Raw genomic sequence first — 10,382 nt, forward strand, 5'->3', positions numbered from 1 at the left:
AAAAGAGCAGAAAATTTTATCATCAAAATAATTCACATTTTCATCACCATTTCTCACAGAAAAACATTCATTTCAACATTCTCCCAGATGAAGATGAAATGCAACCAAAGCTACGGCGATTTGTATTTTTTTAATCCACTAGCCAAAAGAAAGAAAAAGAAATCATAAGAAAAATGTCATTTGGCTAAATCTGGATTATTTTTTTAAAAATTATTTTCTGAAAATAAAGTACATACACTACATAATATATTTTGGCCTAAAACAAAAAAACCACTACTTTTTGTCATTATTATTTGAGCAATTAAAAAATCCAAACATGTTTTTTTTTAAAGAAAAAAATGAAAGCTTAATTCTCAATATGTTAAAATAAATCTACTTTTTGATTATTTACCCAAGACTATTTGCTGCACTCAGATGAGTTTTGTAAATAATTTTAGTTCAGTCAAAACTGCATTTTTCAGTAAGCAAAGTAATAAGAAAAATGAAAGAGTAACTGCCTGTCTTTAATCATGCTAGTGAAGGGAGGGGAGCTGCCTTATCCTGCAAACTCTAGAAACCCTTCCCTGCACCAACCCAACAGGGAATTTGTTGGAAATTCCACCACAGAAGAGCCAAGATTTCTCCATCCCTTTTTTTCCATGCTGCAAAGCAAATTTGGATGCTTAGATAAGCTAGAAGCACATACAAGAAATAAAAATAAACCATTTCAAAAAAGTAAAGAATTTATCATGGAGGAGAAAACAGGAGACAGCCAGTCAAACTCTTCTGTTACAATCAAGCATTGTCATTTCTAAATCAGTAGCATTTGATGAAAAGAAAAAAAATACATCTATTAACTCACATCCTCTCCCTGTTTAAATTGTTGTTATTTAAGTGGGTTAAGACACAGATGTAAAAGAAAAAAATGAATATATATAAATCATAATTCAAGGAAAATACTAATGCACATAATAATACCACCACCCCTTATTTCTGAATTCCATTAGATTTGGAATAAAGTCACAACAGCATAAGAAGGACAAGAGAAAAAATTCCTGCATGGTGAAGAGAAGCACTAGAAAATGTGCAGATTCCCTGACACAACAGTATTTAAAAGTCATTTGAAATTTCTCATCGCTTTAGCATAAATATAACTCAAAATTATTTCAAAGACTTGATATTCATTATGTTGCATTTACAGAATGTAAACCCATCAAAGCTGACAGAACTATCCTGGTTCAGAACTGGAGGAATTGAGGAAGAAGTTGACATTTTGATTCAATCTTTAATGTGCAAATTACCTTTCACGTATACAAAGCGTACTGGCACAGGCAGAAGACAAACATGTAATAAATCAGCTTACATTTTTTTTCGGCTCTTACTCACAGTGGAATCCCCAAAATTCATTTTATTTTATCTTTTTCCCACTCTTCAGCTTTTTCTCTTCCATTTTCCTTCCTCCTCTTCAATCAGCACAGGTTTGCATTTCTCGCTTTCTATTCTGTATCACTCCACTTGGTTGTCTACAATGGAAAGGCAGACAGACAGACAGACAGCAGGGACAGAGACTCTGCCAGCCCAAGGTAACCTCCTCGGACTCCCACACTCTGCAGGATCTGATTCTCTCTCAAAAACATTTTAACTTTATAAAGGGAAGGGAATCAAAACTCATTTGCATATGGGTTCATTCCATCTCTTCAGCTCACATGTTTATAGCTCTGGAAAGTCCCTTTCTGATTCCCTGGCTGATAAGGAGTCAGGAAGGTAACACAGCACAGGAGAGGTGAGAACTGTTTTGCTGACCTTGAAAGAGGGGTACACTGAAGCGCTCCATTCACCTTGCTCGGAGGGCTCAGCTGGCAGGTTTGGGTGCTGTTTATCCTTTAGATCTCAAGGCTCAGACCATGCATGCAGAGTTGAAGACTCAAGTCAGAGAAACCCCCACTCTTGCGCAGGAGGAAGCTCTGGTCAGGCGCTCGATACTTCAGCTTCCTGTCTGTACACTAAGTGGTCTCATCTGGGGAAATCCTGAAAACATTATCAGATGCCTGATAAGCTCTTTAGCTTTCAAGTACATAGTGATTCAGTTTCGGTCAAAATCTCATTTGAATACAGTTTTAAAGTCTAAATAAAAAGTGAGACCATAAAGGAGAAGACATTACACTTGCAGCCTAACATCTGTGCATCCAAAAAAATGTGGCCGATGTCTGATATCAGCATAAACAAATCTACTTCTGCATATCTGCACCAAGATGGTCAGCTTATTAAAAAGGAGGGGAATTAGACGTCTGGCTAATTAACACTTTTATTTATCCACAAACACAGCAGAAGCAGCAGCACGGATTGCTTACTCCATTCCAACGTTGTTCACCATTGACATGAAGCAGATTGTTTCTGAGAGAAAAAGTCTGCTTAAAACTCCGATGCCCACTCCTCCCATGGGCTTTTCTGGCAAAGCTGGCAAGTGACAAGACTTGTTTTGTTCCATGTAGACTCCTATTTACCAGGCATTGGACAGATTTTTCCAAACCCCATTCACAGACTCAGAACAGGTTGACAGCATTTAACCCTGTGGATTTAGTCCTGAAAGAGTAAACCTCCACCACCTCCAACATTTTCCAGTTCAGATGGGTATTTGCTGAGGATTCATCCACAGGAAATCACACCCTCTCCACTGGTTGTCTTCATCCCAGTCAGGCCAGGGGACTTATCTAGGATACATTCCAGGAGGTTCTCCTTCACACAGAACTTCTGAAGACAAAGAAATGCACTCCATCTATGAGTCTGGAAGCAACTAGGAGCATTTTCCCACGTATTGCATGTCTGCAAGCAGAGAGAGCACACTCCCAGCACAGAAAACCTGAATCAAACACTCTCCATGATGTTTTCTGCTGCACTCGCCCCAAGGGTTACCACAAAAGCATGCACATGTATCAGCTACCTTGGAGGAAAAGAAAATTTGAAAGATATTTACTGTTAATTAACCACATTCCTCTGAGTGAGTACAGAAGTTCAGGCTGTCCATACTCAGGGCAGAAATATGCACCATCTTTCGTTTCATCCCAAGATCTAGTTTACAGATCTTCAACTAGGCTAATACACAGATTACAATTCACTAGAGCAGAGGTTTCAGACACAAAACTACTCACCATTTTAATATCCACATCAAAATATATAACAACAGATCCCAAAAGTATGCGAAATTGGGATTTTGCTTTTCAGAAGCATGAGAGATCTGATGGGCTAAAAAAATACCTGAGCTCTCAGATGCTGCCCTGGGTCACATCTGTGCACAGAGAAGCCAAGGCTCTAGTACGACTTATCAATAGGGATGCTTAAATGAATTTGAATGAGTCATTGCACAGGAAGAGAGAACAGTGAAATCTCAGGCTGGGATTCGGCTGTGTTTGCAGTGCCCACCTGTACAACTTTCAAAATGCCTCCTCACTCCAGTCTCTGATTTAAAAACTTCTTTGTAAAAGACACTGAACTAAATTAATATATTCCCTGCTGAGTTCTTTAAGTACATCCTTGCTGGTTCTTTAAGTAAAGATAATTCAGGTTTCCTGTGTCCCAGAAGGCAGGTGTCATTGTGTGCATGTGTCACAGCTGGATAACCTCAAGCAGAGAGCAGCTGATCAGAACTCAAGTCCCTTGGTGAGAGCAGCACTTTCCTCAGCCCTTGGCACATCTTCCAAGCAAAAGCAGGAAAGTGAACAGTAAAGCCAAAACATTTACAGAGGCCTTTAGAGGACAAGGATGACACAACAGGCTCTTCATTTTGCTTGTGAAACAAATGCAGGGACCAACAGAGGGGCAAAGAAAAGAAAGTTCGTACAGAGTGGAAGAGACTGGCAGCATGTTGTGCGCTGCTCCTGACAGCTGACATCAGTCAGGACATATATTATCATCTTAGCATCTCATCTGGAAAGTTTTGAATTTAATTTCTTTTTTGACAGGAAGTCTGGATCTTAGCCTAATTGAGTGGCTGGAATCTCTTGAGGCAATATTGTGTTAAGTCAAACAAGAAAGCCCTGAGTGCAGTACTCTCAGAAGCACACACGTGGTGATGCAGTGCATTTTAAGGGCACTAAATCACAGCCCAGGTGCCAGAGCACATGATAGTTCCAGCTTCTCTGCTCTCTTTACTCCTGTTCACTGTACTCCTTATCAACAGAAGAAGCAGCCTTCCTTTTTCACCGAGGGAGAAGGCCCTCTGAGAAGGGAGGATCTCTCCCAAGGTAGTTAAAATCTTTACAGAAGAATAAAACATGCAGGCATCACAGATAAATCATGTCCTGTATATAAAATATCTTCCACAAAAATACAGCCTTCAGAAAGCAGAGTAGACATACAGTCATTTCATGCATGATTTCATAAATCTTTCATCCCTGGTTAAAGTATTTCTTTGTGACAGGCAGTGAGGTATGAGTTATGAATTCCAACAGGAGCTGGAGCTTAGTCCCATTGAAAACTACAGCAAAATCCTCATTACTTTTAAAGAAACTGGATTTTTTTCTTCAATACTCTTAAAAGCAAACTTCCACTTTGTTTCCCATGAGAGGTTAGTTCTTTTGCTATACAGAGCCTTATACACATACATATATTATTCTTTACTTTTGTGCATCTACTTGTCTGGTTTCTTTAAGCTGAATTGACTTACAAATTTTATGAGCTCTCCCTCTGATTCCTGTCTCATTGCTTTAATACCCAATACATTGAAAAGAGCTTGAGCTGACAGCAAAACTGAGGAAATGCTTTATAAATCATGCACCTTTCACAGAGCACTTGGCACATTTACAAAGGCTATGGTCATATCACAAGCCAGGTAGGATTTGATTAGCCATTTCACCGCCCACTGTGACAGGCACATAAATTAGGACACCGTGCTCCTACCTCTTATGCAAGCATTGAAGATCTGTCAGACATGCCTGGGTAGCAGAGAGGAGAGGGGATGGTAGAAATTGCTCTTCTGTGTGCTTCTGATGACCTGTGCAGCCTCCAGAAGCCAGAGCTCTGCTCATGGACAGGGCTCACAAAAGAGGGAGGAACATGCCAAGACAGGAGAGCTGCAGCACCCTCCATGAAATGTTTTTCTAAACTGGGAAACGTTCCCAGTAGGAAATGCCTGCAGAGATTCATACAGAGGCATTAACCTTCCCCCTAGAGCCTGTTTGTGTACGTGAGTGCATGTACATGCACATATTTCTTATCCCAAAAGAAGATTTTTGCTCCACAGTTGCACAGAGGGCTGGGGTGTTGCCAGAACAGCCCACAGCCCCTGCAGCATTGCTTGTCCCAGTCTCTTAAAACCTGCCAGAGTTGCTCTACTCAGGTTTGTCATTCTCTTCATTATTTTCCTGTGACTGGCTTTAACAGCTGTGAAAACAAGACTCTGAGAGTCTGTGCAACACAGTCAGACCCCACACAAACCACAGCGCACCCACAGATCTGCTCCCACACCTGCATCCTGGCCCCCATCTCCTCTCATGCTTCCCTCCCTGGGACAAGTCCTCAGGTTGCCTGCACCCTGCCCTTGAGACAAACAATGCTCCCTGAGATGAATGCAGCATTTCAACAGGTAAAAATATTCCCCTGTCAGCCAGCTCAAGCGAAAAGAAAGCGATGCAAAGTAGCACCAGGCAGCCCAGTACAATTTCTCTCACAAGCTTCATAAACGGCTTCACTTTGCAGTCAGAAGTTAGAAAACAGGAAGGTTTCAAATGAGTTACTAAGGCAGGAAGTGAGTCAGCCCTGAGCAAGAGGGACAGCACACAGCAACCCCTTCCACCACAGACAGCCAGGCACAGACAGGGAGCCAGGCACCCAGAACCAGAGTGAGCTGAGAGCAGAGCACATCAGCAGGGCAGGAACAGAGAGGAAAAGAGACTCCTCTTCTCCAGCCACAGCCCAAAGGAGGGAAGATTTTATCCATCCACAGGACTGTCTGCTAACCAGTCTTCCTCCTCCTTGCAGCCCTAACCACCAAGCTGCCAGCCCATCCCCTCCCATCCCTGCCCAGGCACACCAAGGCCTCCTGTGCAGCTCTGCTCAGGAGCAGCTGAAAGGAGTCCTCCAGAACAGCTCAGCTGAGAGTGGGACTGCAAGTCCCCTCGAGCATCAGAAATCTGAATCCTGGCCTCTCACACACTCATTTAGGTACTTTCTGTTGGAAATAGAAACACCAACACTTCCTCCTCAGCTGCCATCCCACTCTGCCCACGTTTCACATGAGACAAAATTGCTCTGGAAACGGTCCCATGAGCCTCCACAGGATAAGGAGGCCAAGGAACATCTTAGCTTAGGTGTAGAGAGGACTCTAGCTACTTGCCTAGAAACAGATGTTCATCAGAGAATTCATCTGCAGCAAACAGAAGAGCCATAAGCCACCACTGCCACCCCAGCTCGGCAGCATACTATGGCAGGAGTTCTGAGGATCTGCATTTTGGGGATAGGTACAAAAGAGGCCCCAGTCCTTTTTTAGGTGTACCTCCAGGCACAAAAATTGCATCTAAAAATAGACCCTAGGTAGAGAAGTCACACAGGCAGAGTTAAAAATGGAACTCTATATACTGGACAGCATTCCCCATCGCATAAAAATGTTGCACTCCTGGATGCAGTGCCAAGAACAACATTTGGGCCTTAAGCCTGGACAGTCACACAAGCACTGAAACCCTACATGGATAACAAATCCCCACCAACTTTTGCAGATGCCTAAACTGTGTAGAATATGTAAAGAATTAGCTGTTCCACAGGTGATGCACCTGGTACCTATGTGTTGTCCTCTGTTTCAAACCTGTTGTTGAAGATATTAGAAGGACAAATGATGTTTTGCTCTCTGTATTAATCAGAAAACTAGGATGTTAATTCTAATTGAAAAAAAAAAAAAATCTTGAAAAGGACAGACAGAATTGGCTGGGTTCCAGCACTAGAGAAGACCCTTGCCTACAGAAGATAATAATCTCCTGTAAAGCATCAAATCACTGTAGCAAAAGACTTAAGAATCACAGCATGGTCACACACACCATGTGGGGGAACCAAGACACAACTGAAGAATAACATGAGCTTCCTCAAAGCAACTAGATCTCAATGCAAAGCATTTCCAGATCCTTCCTAGTTTCAAAAGAAACTCAGACTAAAGCATGGGAAGCTATGCACAGAAGAAAGCACTTCAGAAGAAGGTTTTTAATCCTTTAAAGAAGCTGTTGAGAACTTGTTATCTGAACAAAAAAAAAAAAAAAAAGGCTGGAACAAGACTGGGTAGAAGGTAAAAAGCAAAATCCAGAACCTAGTTGCAACTTGCAAGTTTTTAATATCTTCCAGTGCAATAAACATTCTTAGAAAAGTGCTGTGCTGTTGGAATAAATTTTTCCACAGGAATGCTCCCATTCTCATTTTCATTTTGGCTTTTTTCTCTCACACATGCTTTGAGAGGTCAGCACACTCCTGGAACTAGGAGGCGTTGCATTTACAAAATGAAGTTTTGTAAACTACTTTACATAGCAAAGGTTTTTTAAGTCAGCTTTGGAATTAGAAGTCTTGGTTTCATAGTAAGGGGAGTCTTTAACTGACAATTTTAAATACCTTAAAAAAACGTATAAGCTCCTTCACAAAATCCAGGAGAAGAAACATAATAGGCTCTACTCCCAGCAAAGGAGCACACAGCTGCTAAAAACAGCTCTCAAAGGTTGTGTATTATTTAAGAAGGAATATGATGGACAAGGACTATACAACACCTAAACAGCCTCAGGAAGAAAACAGTACAAAACTTTCAAGCTGAGAAGAAGTTCAGAGAAAAGAGCTGTTTGCTACTGGATATGTTTAGGTGAACAGAACTTGATACATTCCCTGAAAATAAGCAGAATCTATCAGAGCTTAATTCTGCTGCCTGGACTTTCCATAAGGTACAGAAACCCAATTGTGGTTAATTGTATTTTTAAAAGGAGGTTGCTGTCATGCTGAATGAAGTGCAAAATCCTCTGAACTAATAAATCAGCAGCACCTTGTATTTGATTGAGAACAAGATGATAGGTTAGTTAAACATGATGTCAATTTATTGATTCTTGAAGCTGGAATGATTTTGGTCACCTGGCTTGCAGAAAACTGAAGCCAAATAATAGCTGATTCACGCTTGGTTTTGTCTGTTTTTTGTTCTCATTCCAAACTGAGTCACAGAGACGTTGAAGAACCTGCACTGAACAAGAGCCAAAGAAAACACCCCTATTTCGGAATCAGATGTTCCCAGATGGGGACATTCCAGCACAGAGGGTGCCTGTGCCTGCTGCAGCCTGCCCTGTGCACAGCCTGTCCCTGACAAACAGGATGGCTCAGCCGCGCACGGAGCCAGCTCTGCGTCCTTGCCCAGCACAGGGGCTCAGCGCTGCTGCTCCGGAAGGGAGACAGGCCATGGTATCCACTCACCCCACAGGCTGGCAGAACTGCGTGTTTGCCCTGCCGCTGGGATTTCCCTGTAACAGTGCCGGGAACATCCCTTGCTGCAGGGCCAGGCACACGTTTGGGCCGTGTCTCTGCGGACAGCCCAGAGTGTACCGGAGAAGAAAGGGGAAGATTTGCACTGCACGCCCCCAGCTCAGCCCGATCCGCTGCACCGAGGGACGGCTCATCTCCTCCCCACCTTCCCCAGGTGCACATGCACACTGCAGCTGGGGAAAACACTCCGGGCAGAGTATTTCAAGAGATTTTCCTAAAACCCACTCACATCCAGCAGACGGCTATTTACAGAAGACTAATACAGCATCTTGCTTAGATGTCAGAAGAAATCTGAGCAGCAGTGAAAAGTAATAAACGCGGAAAGACCCCCCTCCGTGGCTGGGCAGCCAGCGCTCACAGGGAAAGGTTGCGTTTTGAAGAAAGGCTCAGGCTTTGCCTCGCGGGAAGACAAGGCTGTGCACTCCGCATCAAGGAGGGCTCTGTGTCTCGCTGGGATCCGTGTCACACACGGATTGCTGTGGCCCCAGAAAGAGGCGGCCTGATGCTGCAGCGCCCGCGGCCACCAACCCCGCCCGGCGCCGCGGCTGCGCCCCGGCGGGCACCGCGGGGCTCTCCCGAGTCCCGGCCCCGGCGGGCACCGCGGGGCTCTCCCGAGTCCCGGCCCCGGCGGGCACCGCGGGGCTCCCCCGTGTCCCCGGCGGGCACCGCGGGGCTCTCCCGAGTCCCGGCCCCGGCGGGCACCGCGGGGCTCTCCCCGCAGCCGGGGCTCCCTCTCGCGGCTCCGCTCGCAGTCACGGCTGCTGCGGCCACACAACCCCGCCCGCCACGGCCTCATCATCCTCCCCCCGCATCCCTCCCGCCACCTGCGGGTCCCAGGGCTCGGTACAGGGCGCTGCCTCCTAAAAGGGGGAAAAGGCTCCAGGAAAGGGGCAGCAGTACTGCTTAGCTAGACTCACCCTGCAGAGACTTTGTGCAGCAATAAACCAGAAATAGTGTGTTCCGGGGCACATTATCCCTTTTAAGAGCTGTGAAGTTTTGTATGGAAGAAGCCATGGCTTTTGTGTGGAAGTTATGAGATTCATGGCTTTGCTAACCCTAGAGAGACCAATTGCCTCCAGGCTTCTCATTTCTGTTCTTTTTAAACAACGGAAGATAAAAAGTGCTTGGTTGACAGACTGCTCCCTGGAGTCATGGGGTAAAGGCACTCTGAATTCCTTGGTGCCCACTCGTATCCTCCATTTCCCATTAATGAGGCGATGAAGCCATCACAGCCACCTACACCGTGTGCAAGGTACCAAAGGCATGCAGCACCACAGCAGCGATTTCAGGCTGCAGGAGGAGAAGCTCTAACAAGGCTGTTACCATGGTGCCACCCACTGCCAGAACTCTGCACACGGGATGATTATCTGCACTGAAATAACTTCACTCTGCCTGCTAAGAGATTGTTTTCATGTGCATCTCCAAATTCTCCTTACAGAAGTTCAGGTAAGGGCTTAAAGTGACTCTCACAGACAGAAGAGTTCCTTTGCAGATAACCCACTGAAAAAGTTCCTATTCTGTGTATTTTATTACAACCCATGAGGTCTATTAAAGGCTGCCACTACACAAGCACTCATTTTCATTACAGCCATGCAATTACAATCCCCAATATCTCAGATCTTTGCAGGAAGCATAAACTGATCAAGGAAGTAAACCCAAGCATTGGAAGCAGTTTTTAGTAAGATCACTGTTGTGGAGGAAAGTGCTCAAACAGCATTTTGAACTCAAGTTGCTCAAGTCAGTATTCCTCACAATATCCCAAGAGAAAATAGAACTTGCTAAGTATAAAGAGCTGTGTGTGTTACAGCAACATTAAAGCAGTTAAGGAAGTTGATTTTTTTTTTTAGCCACCAGTAGAAGTCAGTGCTAACACCTACCTGAAGCAATAGAAAATTCCCAGTGCTCCTGTGCCA

General features: G+C 44.3%; 1 long non-coding RNA gene across 1 annotated transcript; it reads right to left on the bottom strand.

Moving 5' to 3' along the window:
- Window positions 1-845: 845 nt before the first annotated feature.
- On the bottom strand, window positions 846-4,964 carry LOC128814941 (uncharacterized). Its single transcript, XR_008439518.1, has 3 exons — window positions 4,876-4,964; window positions 1,783-2,007; window positions 846-1,502 (listed from the first exon to the last, which is right to left on the bottom strand). It is a non-coding gene; the product is annotated as an uncharacterized LOC128814941 (long non-coding RNA).
- Between the last annotated feature and the right edge of the window lie 5,418 nt (window positions 4,965-10,382).

Source organism: Vidua macroura, chromosome 15 (assembly GCF_024509145.1).
Source record: "Vidua macroura isolate BioBank_ID:100142 chromosome 15, ASM2450914v1, whole genome shotgun sequence".
NCBI classification, from domain to species: Eukaryota; Metazoa; Chordata; class Aves; order Passeriformes; family Viduidae; genus Vidua; species Vidua macroura.